This window comes from Gopherus evgoodei, chromosome 9 (assembly GCF_007399415.2).
Source record: "Gopherus evgoodei ecotype Sinaloan lineage chromosome 9, rGopEvg1_v1.p, whole genome shotgun sequence".
Taxonomy (NCBI): domain Eukaryota; kingdom Metazoa; phylum Chordata; order Testudines; family Testudinidae; genus Gopherus; species Gopherus evgoodei.
In genome coordinates, this window is record NC_044330.1 from 11,174,806 (window position 1) to 11,186,952 (window position 12,147).

A 12,147-nucleotide genomic window follows, 5' to 3' on the forward strand; every position below is an offset into this window, starting at 1 on the left:
AGGCCAAGATTATAACAGAATTCAAAAAAGAACTAGATAAATTCCTGGAGGATAGGTCCATCAGTGGCTATTAATGGCTATTAGCCAAGATGGGCAGGGATGATGTCCATAGCCTCTGTTTGTCAGAAGCTGGGAATGGGCGACAGGGGATGGATCACTTGATTACCTCTTCTTGATCACTTGATTCCCTCTGGGGCACCTGGTGTTGGCCACTGCTGGAAGACACTATATGGGATATATGGGCCATTGGTCTGTCCCATTATGGTAGTTCTTATGTTCTTATCCAGGGGACACAAACATAGAAGGCTCAGCCAGATCTGAGAGGTTGCAGTCACTTGAGGACTCAGTTACACTTAGGATGGCTATGTCCTTACATTGTGGGCCCAATTCTCCTCTTACATCAATTTCACACACGTATAACTCCATTGGCTTCAACTGAGGTACTCCTGTTTTACACCAGGGTGTGGCCACACAAGTTACCCTTAACCTTGCCATTTTCTTACAAGGTTTGTTGTCTCTGCAGTAAGACACCTAAACTCAATAAGTTAGTAAAAGGCAGAAAAACCTTGAAACTATTGTGCAATTGCTTCAGGAATTTGCTGACTATCCCATTTCCCACAAGACAAGTCACCAGTGTACCATATCCAGCTGATCACTGGGGAGGGCAACACCATCTCATTCCAAGCTACGATTCAGGAGGATTGAAAGCAGAAACAGTCTTTAAAACTGACTCTCCCAGCTACTCAGTGTATAAAGAGAGGAGATATGATACTGAATGGGAAATGTATCATTTTATAATTAAAACCTGCTTTGCCTTTTATCCTGAGAGATAGGATAAGAATGACCTTCTTTATATTGTGTCTTGCATCTCATTTTTATTCTTCTCTAAATATCATGGATTACAACCGTTCTGCCAATGAAGACTGAATAAAAGAGGAGAGAGAGGGAAACACTTCCCTAGACAGAATGGTGAACAGAGACACTGGTCATTTCAGGGACAGATTTAGGGGCAGGTGACCCATGTGAGTACCTGGTGTGCTGGGCTTGGGAAGCACCAGGCTTACAGTGCTGTTTTTGTTGTTAGCGACAAAAGGGAAAATAGAATGTTTGAAGTAAAATGTTTCAGGTATTCCGTATGTAGTTTCATTTTTCACAACTTCCTAGAATGTTCTAGAGCACTGCAGAATCTTGTGGAACCTTCCAGACTTTCTGAGAACTACATTTTACTTGAACCTCCTAGAATGTAGTCAGTCATGCCCTCACGGGTGTATAAGAGGTGGGGTATTGTCAATCAATCAATGAGAACTGTTTATGAATATTTTGAATGAGAATAAAATAAAGCTTCAGGACTGCTGCGGCCAAGGCTATGACAATGGTGAGAACATGGAGGGAAGAAACAGTGTCCAAGCAAGGATCCTTGCGGTGAACGCAAGAGTTTTCTTCTGGCCTTGTGGCTGCCATTCCCACAATCTGGTTGAGACAGATACAGCATCATATTCTTTAGATTCATTATCTCTCTTCGCTGCAAAGGATATACATCCTGTTTTCAGCCTCAACTATCAGGTGGAATTTCCTCATGGATGATATTACAAATCTGACTGTGAAGCCGCTAAATGACTCTTGCTGGGAGAGCCTCATTGACAGCATAAGACCAGTGAGATACCCAGAGACTGAAGTTTCTGGCGCCCCGATGGAACTGGCACAGTTGAGTAAAGCCAAGGCCAGAATCTGACATAAGGTGCAAAGCCTGGCAAACCAGATCACTGACTTCAAATTTCTGGTCTCACTTGTGGCTTTGCATGATAGCCTGTTCCAAGTAAACATTGTAAGCAAGGCATTACAAACTCAGTCAATGAACATTGCAACCACCGCTATTTTGATGAGAAATCTAATTTGTTAGTCTCTAAGGTGCCACAAGTACTCTTGTTCTTTTTGCATATGCAGACAAACATGGCTGCTACTCTGAAACCTTGATTTCATTGTGGCCTATAGAGACAACCAGTTTGAAGATGCCATCACTACTGCCAAAGAAATGGTGGAAAACTTAAGAGTTGAGCCTGTCTTCAAGGAAACTCATATTCATCAGAAGAAGACACAGTTTGGTTATGAGGGCAGAAATGAGGTGATGGTAAGCTCAGAAGAAAAATTCAAGAGGGAGTTTTTTTGCTTGCTCATTAACATTGCTCGAGTGCCCACTGAAGAAAGGTTTGGACCACAAAAAGACCTGGGGGGGGGGTTGTATGACCTTAATAATCTGCCAGAGGACAGGAAAACACTTTTGAACAATTGTATGAACCTTTACCAGAGGTGACACATGGGGAACATATGGACATAAATGATAAAGACCTCTGTGTCGAACTGAACAACATCCGAGACTTTTGCAACACAGGAAGCACTCTCTGTTCCAAATTCTCTAATTCATTCATAATGCAGAGCTGAAGAGCACTTTTCCTAATGTGTGGATAGCTTTGAGGCTTGTGCTCACGCTACCAGTCACAGTCATGAGTGGTGAATGCAGCTTTTCAAAGCTCAGGCTCACTAAAACATATCTTCAATCGACAATGACCAACAAGAGACTGACATTGCTTGCTATTTTATCGCTTGAAAAACTCTCTGACACTGTGCTTCATTTGGCAAGGGCAAAGGCGAGAAAAGCCACTTTTTGACCTAGAGGATGAGGGTTAACAGTCTAAGTCTGTCACCTACTCTAACAATATTTACTGCTGTCCAATGTTGGTGCACAGTTCCATTTCTTGATGTTAGTACATGTTATTCTTAAAATTAAAAAGTTTCTATAAGCTTGGAGGAAATAAATTTATTTATTTGCTTATATATGGTATGAATAAATACAGATTTACAGATCCTAGCGTGAAAATTTATCATCTTATATGACAGGGATAAATCATGCATGCAAATCATGCATCAAAATTGTGAAATGGGCTGCAAATGCAATAAAAATAAGATATTCAAAAGTTTAACAAATGGGGGAGGGGGGGAATGCTGAAGACGCTCCTTGTCTGGGGCAACATTTGGTCTAGAGCCAGCCTTGCATACTATACAGAGGAAGCTATGAACACATTATAAATTTACTGCCTTATAGTTGCAGAGTTTTTGCTGCATCTTATGCTTGGTTTGGGAGGTTCTTGGCCATGGAGTGGTCAGCTGTGTGGTTTTTCTAGCCCATAAATCTCACCAGATACAGGAAAAAACCTGTATTTGTTGAAAGCCAGTATTTCTCTAGGGAGATCACAGAAACTCTGTGGTAATCTTCAGACTCCTCATGGCACCATGACTCTTTCAGCCTCCCTGCCCTGGGCTGGCCCATCCTGCAGCTCCTTCAAAGGTGATTTAAAGCCTGCAGAAGGAGTTTCTGTAAATTAATTAATGTTGGTTAGAGGCCTGATTTTCAGAGTCGATGGGAGCTGTGGATGCTTAGTACCTCTGAAAAAATTAGCCCTATTTGCAAGGTGCCAAGAGTGAACGTGATACCTTGCAGAGGTAAGAAGGAACGGCACATGCCCTGAAGAGTTCACAATCTAAATAGACAATAATACAGGCAAAGAAGGAGTATTTTGTGCAAATAAAGCAGTATATGTCAGCTCAATGATCATACATATCATTTGTTTGATTCGGGGTTTAATTTAATTTTTTTTAGGGAAAGGATAGGCATAATCTAACATAAGTGTAACACACTGGCTTAGAAGATATGATCAGGGCTCCTTCTGTGGGATGCTACTATGGGCCAGCCTGATATTTGCTAACAATCAATTGCTCCTTTAACGCAAGTGATATGGGTATGTGCTTTGGGTGATGAAAGTCCCTACCAACAACCATAGTGTCTGTATGTGTGCAGCCACTGTTTGTTACACAAACATTAATTAACTAGGGAATATCTCTATGGCTTTTACTGTAGAAAATGTCTTGGTGGTTCTCCCTTAGCCCTGCCACGCCTCCTCCCGCAGCATCCAGGCCTACATCCAACTTCAGTTCATAGAGATATGTAGGAAGATAGTTGAGGGTAAGGGACTTGATAATACACTGCCTCTCTTTGTCAGATTTTAGCCTAAAGGAATGAATTTTTCACCCCTTTCATTACTATTCCCTGGAAATATGGGAGGGGATATGACCCTTTATTTGGACTAAGGTTGCACAGTATGATACAGCATTTTCATGGTTATAGAAAGCACTAGCCTCCCAGCTCAATCATGTCCAAATGAGTAAAATCATTTGAATTGGTATTGATGGTACTACAAGATTTGCCACTCCAGATCAGATTGTTTGTCCATTCAGTCTGGCATCCTGCCTCTGACAGGAGACAATCCTTGATGTTGCACAGGAAGGCAACCCCCACTTGGTTGATTGTGCCATGCTATATATGGGAGTAAAATGCATTCATGACTTAAATGCATGTATGATTGTCATTGTCTCCTAGTGTGATCTCTCAAGAAGTCTCAGCTTCTCCTGACTGCCTCTCCTTAGTTTGCTCTCAGGTCAGTTCCTGGACCCTCACTCCAATTAAATCTGTCAGCCCTTCACTCTGTCCCTTCAGCCCTTCACTCAGGCCTGTCAGCACTTCACTTTCCTGGCTGTTTTCTCAGAGGCAGCGTGGGGCAGGGCTGTCACCCCTTTTCTGTCCCAGGTCTTTCCGTCTCCCTTTTTTCTTCTCTTTACTCTCCCCTGGCCTTGTTTCCTCTGTTGGTTGAAGCTATGGGTGGCTGCCTCCATGAGCTGCAAACTGCATGGGGTTGTGATCAGGCTGCTTGCTTGTAAACAGAAGAGAGTCTCCTCCCTCCTCTATCTAGGCTCAGTATGGGGTTTGTAGAACCCATTACAATGATCTGTATTCTATATGGAATGGACATTCTATGTTATCGAATAACGGTACCAGCTACATCGTAAACACAACAGCAATTATTTTCACATATAGGGCACAATTTGTTTCCCAAAGTAAATAGCAAGTAATAATTCTTGTCTCCTAGTCTGCACATAAGGGGAGGAAGGCAGACTTGTGCTGGGAAGCAGGTGATTGGCAGTGGCTAAATAATACTCTCTGGAAATTTACCCTGGTATTAGGTGGAGTTTGTTGCAGCTCAGAGGACAAAACCCACCCACCTCTGCAGCGTCGCCTTCAATTCTTTTAACGTTAACAGCAAGAGAGCCAAGAAGGGCAAACTATATCTTCCTGGGCCACATGCAAGGCATGCACATTCACTACGTTAGCCTGGCAGAGTTCAGAATCCAGCTTCGTAATAGCACAGGCTTTATTCTCCACACAAAATTACAGTATGCACTGTTCAACTGTGACAAGCTATCATACAGCATGCTTCCTTACCGCCTTACCCTATATTTCCCCTTCATTAACTTTCGGTATATCCATTTGCAATAATTCAGTATTAAAGATGTACATCTGGTAGGTGTAGGTTTGTTGTTCAAAGGGACTAAAATATCTAGGTCTTCCCCCTCTGGTAGCTGGTTATTTTACCCCTGATTTGTGCATTTTACAAAAGCAGCCTTCGCCCTCTTAACCCATTCATTTTCTTTTGTAGGATGTTTTTGTGGTTAAGGAACTGCACTGGGACTCAGGAGACTGGGGGTAAATTCCCTGCTCTGCCACAGACTTCCAGCGTGATCTTGGGCAAGTCACTTAAGTTCTCTGTTCCCAATCTATAAAATGAGGGTAATAATACTCCCTTTTCCCTTACTTATTGTATGTCTTGTCTATTTACATAGTAAGCTCTTTGGAGTAGGGACTGTCTTGCTATTTGTATGTACCCACAATGGGGCTTAGGACTTCTAGATATTATTGTAATATAAATAAATAGGAATAGTGTGCAGCTTCTTTGGCTATTTTGAAATGCAGGAAACTGTTTGGCCAAGCAGAAAGGCTACTGTAGCTGCACGCATTTAGGTAAAGAGCAGAACGTATATAGCTAAATCCCAAAAGATCTTTGTAACACAGGTCCCAGAAAGAACTCACCAGAGCAGCCTGGGTACAGGAATGAATTTCTGTCAGACACATCCCAAATCAGAAGTCTCTCATTCTGTTGAAAAAACAGAAAAAGTAATTATTACGTTTATAATCACAACCTGAAATACTGGAACTAAAACGAGCACAAGATGCAACATAGTCAAGTGGTTAAAGCATGTGACTGAGAATCAGGAAACTTGGTTCTACTTCTGCATCCGACAATTGCTGTGTAGCCTATGGTGAGTCATTAGATTCACTTTCAGGGTAGCCTTATCAGGTATTCTACCTACAAAAATACTGTACAGCTTAACCAACTAATGATTACAAAGTGCTTTGAGATTCTTTATTGGAAGATGCCATATTAGTGCTAATGAACCTCAAAACACTCTACAAATCTGTTTAGACTATGAATAAAGGTGTTTGAATAAATGGAATTACTGAACATGAACACCAGTGCTACCCTGGATAAACATGACTGACTGTACTTGCATTGTCATTTATACCAGTGCAAAGTAGGTGTCAAATGCAACCCAATCAGAAATCACCATTGTATTACTCCAGTTTATACCTGTTTACAGAGGAGTAACTAGATTAATGCTGTAGTGATTTAGGCCCACTTTGTACAGGTGCACACAACAACACATTGTGCAAAGCAGTGGAGAATCAAGTGCTGTCTCTTCCCCAAAATTGCTAAAAATAATTCTGTGGTAAGATAGCCACCTCTGCATAAATAACTATTTTTCTATGGTTTACAATTCTTAATAGAGAAATCCCTTCCTGTCAAAAGTGATCTATCAGAAATATTGTTATGGCTAACCATTTTCATGATGCGGTCGTCAGCAAGGGTTGAGTGCTTGAGTGGGTAAATTCTAACACATGGCTTTTTTAGTGAAAGAAATAAGTTTTCCCTCACTGCTTCAGAAATGGGCTTTAATCTTGACCTTGAAGAATAATTTCTAGTGGTGAGAGAGCAGTTCAATCTATAGTCAGTCTTTGGCTTCCCTCCTAAAACTCCTGACAAGGATGCTAATCATTATCAGATGTGAGGATGGTTTTTAATAAGTTTAGTGCTTAAGAGTCTATTTGTTAACCTAAACCAGATCAGTCCTAACTCCTCTGCATTTGCCTACTGCCACTCAACTTAACCAGGTCTGTAGTTACCTTTCAATTGACTTGTGTCAATGATAATAATGATGATACATTTTTATTTTTAGAGCACTCAAACGTAGCCTCTAAGCTCTGCACACGCACACGCACACACAAACACATAACTAATAACTGAACATTTCCAAAGGGCAACAAGTCCTTTTAGAATAGTAATGAATACAAAAATCATTTTGTGCACTGCATGGGAGAGGTGCATTTCAAGGTTTTCCTGTATAGCTTCTATGAAAATTGGCCCCTAAGCAAGGGTGTGAGTCATTGATGAATACAGCGCTAAGGCTTCCTGCTGTGCAGCAAGAGCTGTAAAAGACATTAGAGGAACACAGGGGCGGAGGAGGAGAGAGCATGGGGGTTAGAAGGTTATTAAATAAAACCTAGCAATGGGTTTTATGTGAACACTTTCTGAATAATGTTTTGAAAATGTACCACCTGATCACTGGGCATAGATCTGACTGCGGTCTTGGTGCCCTCAACTGGCTGATGCTAACAGGGGCTATAAAGACAGTTCTCCGCTTTCCTAGCCATAACTAAGGTCATGTCTGAACTACAAGCCCCTCACTGCTTAAAATAAATCAATATACTATACTGGGAAAAGGCTGCTACTGTAGACACTCGTATCCTGGCAAAGCTGGAGCCTACACCAGTATAGTTATTCCACCATCCCTAAATGAAACAAGTTATACTGGTAAAAGTGCAGTTATGCTGATTTAACTGTGTCTGCATTAGGGCTTTTGGCCACATAGCCATGTTAGCAAAATATACCTCACACTCCTAACCAACCGAGCTATGCTAGAAAAACTTTTAAGCGTAGACCAGCCCTCAGAGATTCTACTGGAGATCATCATAGAGAGGGATTAGATCACAAAGTTCAAATCCAGATCCAGACTTCCACAGTGTTCAAGAGTGTTTGATTGTGGTCAAGATTCTCTTTATTATGGAAGAAATAAAAGCTGGTACCAATTTGATTTAATTAATTGACTAGCAAATACTGGACGTTCTAGAATTGATATCACAATGGTTCTGGACTTTATGGTGCAATCGGTTTCTACCTACCCAAGGAGGGAGTTACAGAGTGCAATAAAGAAATAATGTTTTTAGTTAATGCAAGCAGAGATTACCACGACTTCTTCCTGATCCCTTGTATTTACTTATATTCATCTCAAATCAGATAACAATGTAAGAACCTTTGCAGAGTCAGCCCTGCATTTATACTCTCATATCCTCCTATTCTTCTTCTCATTCCTGCTATCACCTTAATCTCTTTTTCCCATTCTTGGCTTCTTTCATTTTGCTGCCACCTCAGTTTACCCATCGGTAAAGCAGGTCTAAAAATACTTCCCTCTCTGTGTAATGTGAAGCATTTTGAGGTCACCAGATGAAAGGAGCCATATGTAAAATATATTATTGTTCGGTTTATTTTTCTTGACTTGCAATCATGGTTTTAAAATACTCTCCAGCTTTAATTTTAAATGCCCTTAAAAGTAGATAACAGCCTTTTAAATAAGATATTGTTTTTCCTGCTGACCTATACAGACTGCAGACATTTTTCAAGAAATGTCTACGCATTTGTTTTTTCTCTCTGTTTATAGGTAACAAATTTACCTCCATAGTCATTATCGGAAGCCAAACCATCATGAAAAGCTTTATTTTCATGCATATGTGCAGTTTAATGCACTGAGCATAATCAAAATCAGTAAGTCTAAAACTAGATTTTTATTAGACACAATAGAAACCAGAAATCTTTACAACGCCGAATAACTGTGGTTTTGCAGTTATATATTTTGAACAAACGAACACAGTGGTCAGTGTAACCAAAGATTCAATCATTTCAGAGGGAGAATAAGCTGGGGGAATTGTTTGTCAAGTTATAGTCTTATTTTGTTCAAAATTACTTCTTTTTTCTTCCATAAAGCTCTAATACAGCACCCATAGTTTTTACCAGCAAGGAAGCATTTTCTGTTTGTTTTTTTCCACTAGGAATCACACTCTCCATTTTAAACTGGAGCTTGACAACTGAGTTCTTGTTAAAAAAAACAAACACTGAAATATATAGACATGCAGCACCATCTACTGGATTAAAATATTGATTATTAATGCATGACAGACATGTACAGAATATATTTCCACAAGGCAAAGGTAGAAAGCAATCATATACTCCAGAGCTGATTATAGTGATGTATTTAGTCAGCATCAGGGCTCAGATAAATCCATAGATATGGAATTTCCATGGATATCATGGAATAATACTTAGCACTGATTTAGCATATTATATTTTTAAGGCACTATATAAATAGAACACACAAAAAAACTATGTTAAAAGAACATTACTAAGGTTGCAATGTCAAGCAAATTAGGAAATTCCAGAATTAAAATTTCATGCCAGCTTCCTTGTGTATATGCACTTGAATTACATGATCAGATAATATTTTTTCCATGGGGGCCCTGTCTCATTCAATGTAGAGGATGAATGGTGGTCAGTTCATGAGCAGCTATTTAATAGCTTGCTTTCTTTTCATTGTTCAGTGTGTGCCTCCCACTATTTACTCACACTATTCAAATGCTGCTCTGAAGACAGAATTATAAACTTCCTCATAATATCTGAGTGTTTCGCAAAAATGAATTAATTTCCATTTCATCCTATTTTATAGACAGTGAATTGAGGGCCAGAGAGATAAAGGTTTTAAATGTCCACTAATTTTAGAAGGACAATTTGAGATGCCTTAGCATTATAGAACACTTTTAAGTATTCAAAGCATAGCTCCCATTGACTTCAGTTGCAGCTACGAGCACCCAGCACTTCTGAAAATCAGTCCCCAGTGTATTAAGCTGCGCACTCAAACATGAGGAACACACATTTAGTGAATATCTGTGAAAAGTTTGGTTTAGGTGATTTACCTAGCATCACATAGGAACTCTGTGGCAGAGGCAGGGATAGAATGCAGTTTTCCAGGGGAGCATTCAATTGCCTTCATCTTGAGACCATCCTTTCTCTTCCTGCAGTTCCCTGCCTCATTCACTTCACAGCTTTCAACTTCTGAACAAATAGAGCAAACATCCTACAAACAACAGCCTCCTTCAATAACCAATCCTGAATGATTCCAAGAGTAGGTCTAATCTGTGCACTGAATGAGGAAGGCCTCTTGTGGAAAAAATAGAACACGATCATGTACTTAAAGACTGTATCACAATTAAAGCTGCATGAAAACTGGCATGTCAGTCCTTTAAAAAATGTTCCAGATTGGAACAAAAAGTCAGACGTGAAATTTCCTATGGAAGAATCAAAACGGATTCTTTAAAATCTCCAGTCCCATCTCCCTGGGGTTCCAGACTCCCCAGTTCTACATCTGGTGGCAGGTGAGCAAAATCTGGAGAGCCCCAACTCTGTGACAGCTTCCTCTTCCATGCTGCCTAGGGCCCGCAGGGGGATCACTGAGAACACAAGAGAGAGTCTCCCTGCTCCCAGTTTGGGGGCCTGCAGCCAGACCTGGCACAGCCTAGACTGTTAGCTGTTCCATTAGTAGGATTTATAGAAAGCCAGCCAGTTGTGTGGAAGATTCTCATACACGTGCAGATTCACATATAGCTGTGATATTACAGCTAGTAGAAGGCAGTGGTACATCCTCCAACATTCCAAAACTGAAGACCATCTCTGTGCAGGACACCGAGCTCCTGCTGGCTCCGGGAAGGCAAAGAGTTGTTGGGCTGAACCTGGATTGCTCATGTAGAGATTGAGCCTTGGACCTCTTGAGTTTAGTGCATGAGCCTCTCCTGAGATAGTTCTCTAACTTTTGTACTGGTGACCCGTCACATAGGAAGCCCCTGAATGCAACCCCCTTTATAAATTAAAAGCACTTTTTAATATATTTAATACCATTATAAATGCTGGAGGCAAAGCAGGGTTTGGGGTGGAGACTGACAGCTCACAAACCCCCATGTAATAACCTCATGATTCCCTGAGGGGTCCTAACCCCCAGTTTGAGAAGCCCTGCTCTGCTGCATGAGCTAAAAGCCAACTGGCCCCCGGATAAGACTGTAGAGCAGACTCATTAATCTCTAACTCAGGGATCAGCAACCTTTGACACGCAGCCCACCAGAGTAAGCCCCGTGACGGGCTGGTTTGACACTCCGGGCCAATGGGGGCTGTGGGAAGCAGCAGCCAGCACATCCCTTGGTCTGCGAAGCTTCCCACAGCCCCCATTGACCTGGAATGTCAAACTGTGGCCAGTGGGAGCTGCGATCAACCTGAGAACGTGGCAGGTAAACAAACCAGCCCGGCCCACCAAGGGGCTTACCCTGGCGGGCCATGGGCCAAAGGTTGCAGATTCCTGCTCTAAGCAGTCCTGGTGCCACTAGAGGGGACAGAACACCACACTCAGCAGGTGTGTGGGTTACATTCACCCCCCCCACAGGGCACTACCACCACAAGAGCCACCAAGCCAACCCTAAATGCGCTTATTTAATAGGGTTTCCCCTTTCCCGATCTTACTGGGAGACAACGCACCCCCAAATAACCAAGGCACTGGCTTGGGGGAGAGCCAAGACTGCAATGAGGGACTAACTCTGACCCTCAAAGTGGGGGGAGGCATGAACCTCCCCCGATTTTTTAGCAGGGGGGCACCAAACCCGTCTCATTATAGGAGGCATCCCCCCCCACACTTTCCAGCATGAAACCCCCACTGCGTGAGAGTGTCGAGGGAACACAACCCCTGCCATGCCTTTTGGGAAGGGCGGGGGGGGGGTGTCACGGGAACCTTCCTGGCCCCACGCGGAGGCCACGAAGCCCTACCTCCGCAGCACGGGAGTCACGGCACTGCCTGCAACAGGGGGCTAAGGCAGTGCCCGGGGGAAGGGGGTGGGGTGAATTGGGACTCGTGGCGCGGCCTTGGGGCTGGGGTGATCGGAAGGGGCGGGGTGGGCGCGTGTGAGGAGGCGCGGGGGAGGGAGGGGGAGAGTGCGTGACCGGAAATCGGTTCCCTCCCGCCGCCGGCTTCCTGTTTGGGCCGTAACCAAGGGCT